We start from the raw sequence: 8,620 nt of genomic DNA on the forward strand, positions 1-8,620 counted from the left end.
ATTTCTTCATTGAAAGAACAGCGAAGCACGTCACTGACAGCTTTTCTCGATTTCTTCCAGCTGGGTGAGCGCTCCCCGAATACGCACATCATTTGGTTCATTGATCTGATTGGCTGAAGTTAAAAAGACGGCGATAATCACCTGCCATGTTTCTCCAAACAGTTTTCATGGACGATCAGACGCATCACCTACCAAAGAGTGTTTATTGTAGGCTACTGTCCTCTAAATAAAAACACCCACCAGCACCTCTCGCAAAGAGTGTGGCTTTAATTAAAACAGCCCCCCTGCTACAGTATGTTTACAGCACAAACTAAATGGATGAAAAGCTACTGAGGATATTAAATCAATACCAATAAAAAAAACGTGTCAATCTAACATTAATAACACACTTTACATTAGTAGATAAGTTTTGGTCCGAACAATCAGAATGATGATTGAACACTTAATTGAATTTCACTACAGCCAAGGGGATAATCAAGTTCCACCCAGTTATTCAGGTTTGCTCAGCATTTCACAGACAATATTAAACTTAATGAAATTGACAGAAATTACATTTGATGCCATATGTTCCGAAGCGTGGCCTTGGAAGTCTAGTCACACACGGAGCACTGAGAGTTGTGAGCGTTTTCTGCGATGTGCTGCCCTTTTTATTGGAAAAGCCGCCAATATGTGTCGTGCACGACTGTGAGCGTGAGCCGTGACTTGAGGTTTGAGGTACATAATCAATTGATTTGCTCCGGCCTGCCCGGCCTTTGCTGCCGTTGCTGTGCCTGTCAAGCTTTCTGTTCTCGCCCTGGTCATGTGAGGTTTGCAATGAGAACAGAGGCAGATTTACAGTGTTTACAGTACACAGAAGGCGTTTCAGATGCATATTTCATTTGACAATTTCACGTCTTTTTCAGGCAGTGGAATGACTTTTCACTTCTTCTTCTCACTTTTCGCACACATGCACAAAAGTTTAAAGAACACAGACACCACCCTCCGAACTCTTCAACATGCAGAGAAATCCCAAGCTTGACCGGCTCGTCGACTGGAGAAAACTGGGATGAAAACAATTTGGGGCAACAAGACTTTGGGCATCCCGAAGCATCCGTTTCGAAATTTAAGCATGTCCATCTCCATCTCGTGCTTAAAATTCTTTACACATTTGTGAGTTTAACGCGATGCACAGCTTATCAGTTTGATAGAAGCTCCCATAGAGAGGAAATGGAAGGGATGGGTGACATTGGAGGGTTTAGGGACGCTGACGGCAAGTCAAGACTGCCGTTCTGGATGAAATACAGGGGGCTAAATAGAGTGCCAGGCCGAGCCAGAAAGGAGTTATAGACCTGCTCAGACAGCTCCTACAGTAGCTGCATATAAGCTGAGTCTGAGGTCAGACAGCACCTGATGCAAATGCAAAATGCAAATCTGCCTAGTCACTGAAGGCTGGTAATACTGGTATTATTGCTTAATTTCTGAAGCCATAAAAAAAAAGCTGTAAAATGAAGAAAAGGGGAACGGAGGATAAAAAGATAACTGTTGTAGTCAGACCTTTTTAAGTCCTGTGTAAGAAACTGTTTTCCTAAACCAGGTGTCCTTTGGATTATATAATTGGAGTACTTTTACAGCACTCTCAGACTACTCTAATAAGATATTCAGTTACGATAAATCATAAAAGTGAATGTCCTTTAAAGGGCAACAGGTCACCTTATTAGCTGCCTGGGAATTGTACCACTGAATTAGAATGAGGGACGCCACGACTAGCCTGTCACAGGGGCCACCGAAGAGCAAGGGGAGGGGTGGTGGCTGGGCAGAACAGGGCAGAGCCATGTAGATGGAGAAAAAGACGAGATGATGAGAGAAAGCGAGACAGTAGCTGCGTACTGGTTAACATCTGTGGGAAAAGTGGGGAAGGGCGGGTGAGAGAGCAGGTGAGAGAGACGGTGAAAAAGTGAGAGACAGTGTGTGGGACAGAGCGAGAGAGAGACACATCCTGGAGTAAACGATTGGAGCTGTGCTCCCCTGTTGTATGCGCCAGATGGTGTTCATTGATTATTCATTGCATGCGATGGATGTCACTGTCACCGCACACGGCTCTGCTCCATTCTGCTCTCTGCCTCAGTGCACCTGGGGGCAGGGATGGGGGTGGGGAGGGCTGTATAGGGCCGCATTAAGCAGTGTGTGGATGTCGCGCGGTTTGGAAAACCGCATCGCCTAAATGCACGCACACGCGCGTGCATAAGCGCATGTGGATGTCCCAATTTATGCATGTGCATTTGCACAGATGTATGTACAGGGATCAGTGGGATTTAGTCTGGAATGTGAAATTGGTTTAGGATTAGTCCATCGGTCAATGCTGATTGGTGTTCAAGCATAATACATAAGTATGAACCTGCACTACTCTGCGTATCTAATTTCAGGTCGATTTATTGTGCACCATGTATTTGGTCATGTTAGACTAAGGACTGATCCTTGTCATGATTTGGAGGCTAATCTGAGATTTTTACCCCGAATATTCAAAGAGGCGACACCCATCAGGAAACGTGCGCACACATGCGATCACAGACACCAAGGAGTTCAATCACTGACACTCGGCCGAGTCTCCCATAGATCTTTGCCAGGCTGTTTCACTCTGTCTCTCTGTGATGGAATTCGCGATTGCACTGTCACTCCCAATTTGCATTCTTGATGACTGAGGCAGAGGCGACGAGAGATAAAATGTGGCGGGCGACGTAGACAAGCGACACGATTACAAGTCTACGAGGGACGAGAAAGAGCAAAGCGGGGTGTTTATGAGGGTGATACAACTCTTGGAATGCAGGTCAGAGACTGTACATGTGACTGAGGTGGAGGAGTTGAGCGCATGGACATGCGCTGATGGTGCAAAGGGGGGAAAATTGCCTGGAGGTATTGATCCGGTTACATCTAATGCAGTTCTCACTGCTCCTGCTGAGACTCGAGGTGTCAGGTGAAACAGAGTAATCAGGCTGCGCTGACAGGGCTCCTGCAGAACGGCAGCTGAGTAAAATGGATGGACACAGTGTTGAATTAGTTTCCAAATTGAAGATATTTGACAGTAGCTCGGCATTCCATGTGAGGACTCAGGCCCTCACGGTATTAAAGTAATTGTATTATTGACATCTTATAGGAGTCGCCAGACAGTCACAAATCAGGGAACACGTATAAAAACTGCACGGCTGTAATGAGTCTCTCCACAGGTGAGGATTCAGTGTGGCTCCATTCAAAGTCATTTATCAGAGGCTGGCGGTGATTTTAAAACTATGTGATTCTCTCCTCTGACACAAGCAAGGAAGGCAGATTGTTCTTTGTCCACGCCACTCTTTAATTTCAATCACCCACATCATTTTGATTTCGTCTCTTGGTTTCGTTCCAGGTGAACAGCCGATGCTGAATAATTCATCGTCCCGTCGCAGCGTGTCCTCAAATCATCTGGAAGCAGAGATTAGAAATGCCTGCACTGAATCAGAACCCGTGAGTCACCGCTCACAGGCTACTCCGCCACATCACACCTCACCGAAGGCTTATTTCAAGTCATTGAAGATCCTAATCTCAAACTTTCAGTCGCTACTCGCAGATTTCGTCGCAACATCTGAACGGCAGACATGACTCGTCCACACAGGAAAGAGAAACTGCACCTCCTAAGATGGAAAGCTACCTATTGTTAATCTGAAAATCTGGAAAAATCAGTCCCGTGGACTTTTATAAAAATCTAGCACAAACAAGCATTGAGCACACGCAGCACTTTCTCCCCATGTGGAGACCATATATTATTGAAAATCAGCATGGCAAACATGAGACTGGCTAACAGGCTGGAGCTTGTTGCTCTTTGCTTCCCTGTGATGATTGGCCAGTGTCCCTGATGAGAATACTGGCACAACTAAAACATGAACAAGAGTGTGAAATCTCCCGTGTGCACAGATGGCACGCATTTTGTCACCACAGCTTGTTAGTAATACATATCCACACGCAAGCACACACGCATGAGCAAATGCACACGCATAAGGCTTGACCCTCGGCAAAAGACCACCCGTATTGTCCAGGCGAAGTGCTTGTATGCGGCACAACTGTCATCGCTGCATGTGGCCACTTAAGTGTGAAAGCAAGTGTTCTATATGCTTCATGGAGCACAGTTATGGTTAGTTACACAGCAGAACACATGAGCACAATACATACACAAATTATGCACCCGCAAATACACAAACACACATAGCCCAAAGCCGTTTGACTGCAGTATAGAACGATGGGAAATATGAACTGCACTTTGCTCATTAGTCCTCAGTCAGCCTGCAGGCAGTCAGGGGTTTAAAGGTTCAAAGCAGACTCTTTCTGGATCTGGAGGAATTAGAGCCAAAGAAAACCTGATGTGTAATTGAGTAGTTTCTCTTCATGAGCTGAACATTTATTAGCGAGCGTAATTTTAACGGATCGCAATTCGCAATTTCTCCAGTGCTCCTTTGTGATCAGTTAAACTTTAAAGGAACTTACCCCTCAGTAAGGATTCATCAACCTCGCCTCCTGAAAAATGAGGAGGGGGGAAATGACATTTATATTCAACTAATCTGCATTCGCAAATCCGTTATGTAAGAAATGTAATGCTGCGCAGATTATATTTTGGTAGAAAATATTCATGCTGAATGCATCTGTAAAATATTCACTGGGAATATATTTGACTTATTTCCCTACAAACAGCTTCTGGAAGCTATTAGCATTTTCATGGCTATGTTAGGGAAACAAAGCAATTGGTCAAAGCTGCTATATCAATATTTTATATTAAAAATGGATCAAAGTACCACCGCTAGCGATGAACCCACAAATCGCCACCTGACTCTGCTGCTCCCCTCGGCTCTATGAGCTGTATCGAGTGTTGTTGCGTCTTTCAGCTCCTTGTTTCGGTTTTCTCTTAACATTCAGGTTCAGCCTCACCACTCATCAGTCATTTTCAGCTGCAGCAGGCAGCTGTTTTCACACTCCAGCACCCCTTACCCCTATGCTACCTGCCCAGCAAAGCTGGCAGTTATCTAAAAGTGAAGCATTTAGCGGCTAAAGAGCCATATATTTCCCTCGGGAGCTGGTGGAGACCAAAACAGAGCAACAAGGAGAGTGAATAATGGATTTATTTTTGGCACATGTCCCGTAACACAACTCCAAATGAATGCTAATGTTGCTGCGTGTCTGTTGGGTGTGTAAATCAGCAACAATGGACTTAGATGAATGTCAGTGTGGTGCTTACAGAAAGTTTCTGCTGCACCCGAGTGACCAGAAAGGCAGCAACACAATCTTTCCTCAACTGAGGGACTGACTGCTTCCCTATGACTTCTGTGCAGCGTATGAATGTCACGTTACATGCTGAACAATGCTGCCAGAGAACGTAATCCATGCAGTATTTACGGTTCCTCTAAAATGTTAATATATTTGCATGGAACAGTTCACGCTTTACACATCTCGAATCTTGAGTTTTGCTTTGGTGTGGCGTCCATATGTGGCACACACAGCTGTGTGTGTGTGTTCGCATGCACAAACTCCCGTGAGAACAGCGCATTAAAGAAAATGCTAATTGAGGAGATATTTTGCTACAGAGCAGCTGGTTGAATTGCTGACAAGGACGCAATTGTAAACGAAACCAGCGCGATGAGAATTGCAAAGGGGACATATGAGTTGTTTTTACTTTGCCTTTTTATTGCACCGTAATTAAAATGAATTGTCTTTATTGCTGTTGTTTTTCGCTCTCAGTCCCATTCTTTATGGTTGTATTGATTTATTATTGGCTGTTATTCCAACCCACACCGGGCTTGTAATAGTTTTAGCTCGGAAATTGCTCCCCGCTACAATGAAAACATGAGACCCCGGCTTTATTTCTGTTTTGTTCCCCTGCCAGTGAGGTGAATCTGAATGGAAATCTTCGTAATGGATAAAAAAAAAAGGACTGTGTTTGAGAAACTGTCGGTATGCGTCATCTTACATTAAATTTGAAAGGGCTCACAGTAATTGCTTGAGTGTGGGGCAGGTCTTATGCTGTGGGAATGTTATTACTGCTTTGGTTCTCTTGACAGTTAGCGATTAATCAGGTTTTTATATCTAAAATGAAACTTTAACCATTGGGTGGATTGCAGGACTTAAGGGGGAAGCCAAACCGGGAGTGTCTGCAGTTCCTGATTTGAAATGACAGAAATGAAATGAATCTGCACTTTGCACAGGAATACTGAAAACTAAAAGCCTGGGAGGGGTTTAATATTGCAGTAGTATCACTGGAATTCTGCAAATTGCAGTTTGGTCTGACCGATTGTTTTCGAGTCAAGTACTTGGCAACAACATCTAAATTCATGTCACAGACAACTAGTTCAAGGTCTGAATTTTCATGATTTACAACTCATCTGAGCTGGCAAAAAACATGCAGGTATTTGCATGCATGTGCAGACACGAAGGCATAATCAGAGAGAGAAGTAATCACTCTAGAACAGCTCATAGTGCTTTAATGGCCATTTTTGGGCATTGAGACAGGTTTAATAAAAAGGGCTCTGCACTTTAAGGGAGCTCTCAAGAAACCTGAGCAGCAACAGGGATTATGATGCTAAATTAATGCCCACTTAACACATGCATATAAACATATATATGAATGTGTTTGTCATTCAAACTACTAGTCAGCTGGCATCCAAGCAGCTGATGAATGAGCCACTGATGGTGGATGGAGCAGCTGATACCAGTCAGTTAATGCAAGCACAACTTCAGCGCTCCACCTGAACAAACACTCTGCTTCATATGCTGATGATCAGCGATGCTCTTGCTGTTTCTGATGCATGTCGTCGTGATTTTTGAGACATTTCCCCTTGACACATTACATAATTTTTTGCAAAGATTTGTAGCAACTTCTCTCACATCTTAAGTGCAGAGGCAGCCTCGCAAATGAGTCATGTCGAGTTGAATATCAATTAGCAGTTTGTGTCAGCTTTAATAGCGGCCCGACAGTCAGCTTTCGAGGCAACATAACTCAACCTTCAAATGTACAACGAGGCCATGGAGATGCTGCATGACAGTCAGCTGCAAAGGTGAATTATGTAATATGGCGTGGGGAAGAGTCTAAAATCGTGACAACACAGCATCAAATTTTGTGCAGCAATATAAAGTGTAAACTGCAATGCTGTGCAACATTTTTGCAAGCCTCCTGTTGGCACATACGCACTAGCTTTCTATCACTGATAAGTGGTTTTGTCCTTGGGGGAATGATGCACCTTACAGCTGGCCCAAGCAAGGTCAAACCTCTCACTGTGTCCGTCCTTTAGTCCCAGAGGAGCCGCTGCAGTAGTCGTGGCATTTAGAGGACAAGGCATGCACAAGGCAATTAGCCTACTGCGCCTATTTAAGTCTGGAGTAAACAAGACACGGGTGCAGAAATGAAAAGAGAGCGCCGACGTGCAAAATGATGAAATGAAATGCAACTGTCAGGTTCACAGGCGTGTGCGTGTGTGTGTTGGGTGGGGGAAGTGGGACTAGAGGGAGTGCTGCTATGTCTCTTGATGCACCAATTGCCGCTTAAAGATGCAAATGTATTCAGCTGCTGACTGACAGCTCACCGTGTCATACGCTGCGAGACCTTCCGCAGAGCATGTGTCTCTCTCTGTTTTCTTTTTTTCTGTCTGTCTCCCAAATCCTATCTGGAACTCTTTCTGGGGAGCAAAGCAGCTTGTGTTGGCCAAGCACTCGGAGTGAAAATAGAAGCAATCATTTATTCATCGATTGAAACATCAGAGGACTAAGAGGCAGTGAGGGAGTGGGAGCAACAAAGAGCGGGAAACATAGACGGGCTGCAGGATAAGGGAGGGGGAAAAAAAAGGTGGGGGTGAGTGAAATGGAGTGCAGAACAAAGAAGGAGAGAAAATTGTTGAGTGAACAAAAAGTGGACAGTTTTGCCTAAATAAGAAGACAGCATACAAATAAATGTCAAGTGATGGAAAACAAACAGAAATGGGGATTCTTCCAGTCCGAACACTGTCAGACTGTGAATCCTTGTATTTTAAAAAGACATGTTGAGCAACCAATCAAACCTTTTGATATCTAGTGATCAGCATCAAATGCTGCCACAGTTAATATCAACGTGACAGTTAGTGAAAACAAAACAGTGATAGCTCCAAAAGTGCCCCAGGTTTGTATGTATTTTTAAAAAGCTTAAGGTGAGACTGTGTGACTTCTACAGAACAGAGGCCACTGTGGCCTAATTTGCAGAGCTAAAGGTGGCTAATGTTAGCTACTGGACGTACCAGAGCAAGTAAAGCTGTAGCAGCAAAAGCCCTGGGTGTAGTGAACTGAGAGGCAGAGCATTTTATTGCTCTCTAATTCAACTTTTCATTTGGAAGAGAAGAAAAAGGTGCACAGCCTTGATTTTAAGACTTCTAAAAAAAAGGTCACAAGGTCTGTAAATGCTTCACACTCTTTCCCACAACTCAAAAAAGTGCAATCGTAATGAAAGATGACCCAAAAAAACAGCGAACGAGAGCGTTAGCTCCACCGCCATGCGTGTGCACCGTCACATGACAGCTCGTAGCGTTTTAAGGTAACAATCCGAGCATCAGATTTCTCTGTTTTATTGACACGAATCATTAACTATCTCATCTCAGATACAACA

This window comes from Chelmon rostratus, chromosome 19 (assembly GCF_017976325.1).
Source record: "Chelmon rostratus isolate fCheRos1 chromosome 19, fCheRos1.pri, whole genome shotgun sequence".
NCBI classification, from domain to species: domain Eukaryota; kingdom Metazoa; phylum Chordata; class Actinopteri; order Chaetodontiformes; family Chaetodontidae; genus Chelmon; species Chelmon rostratus.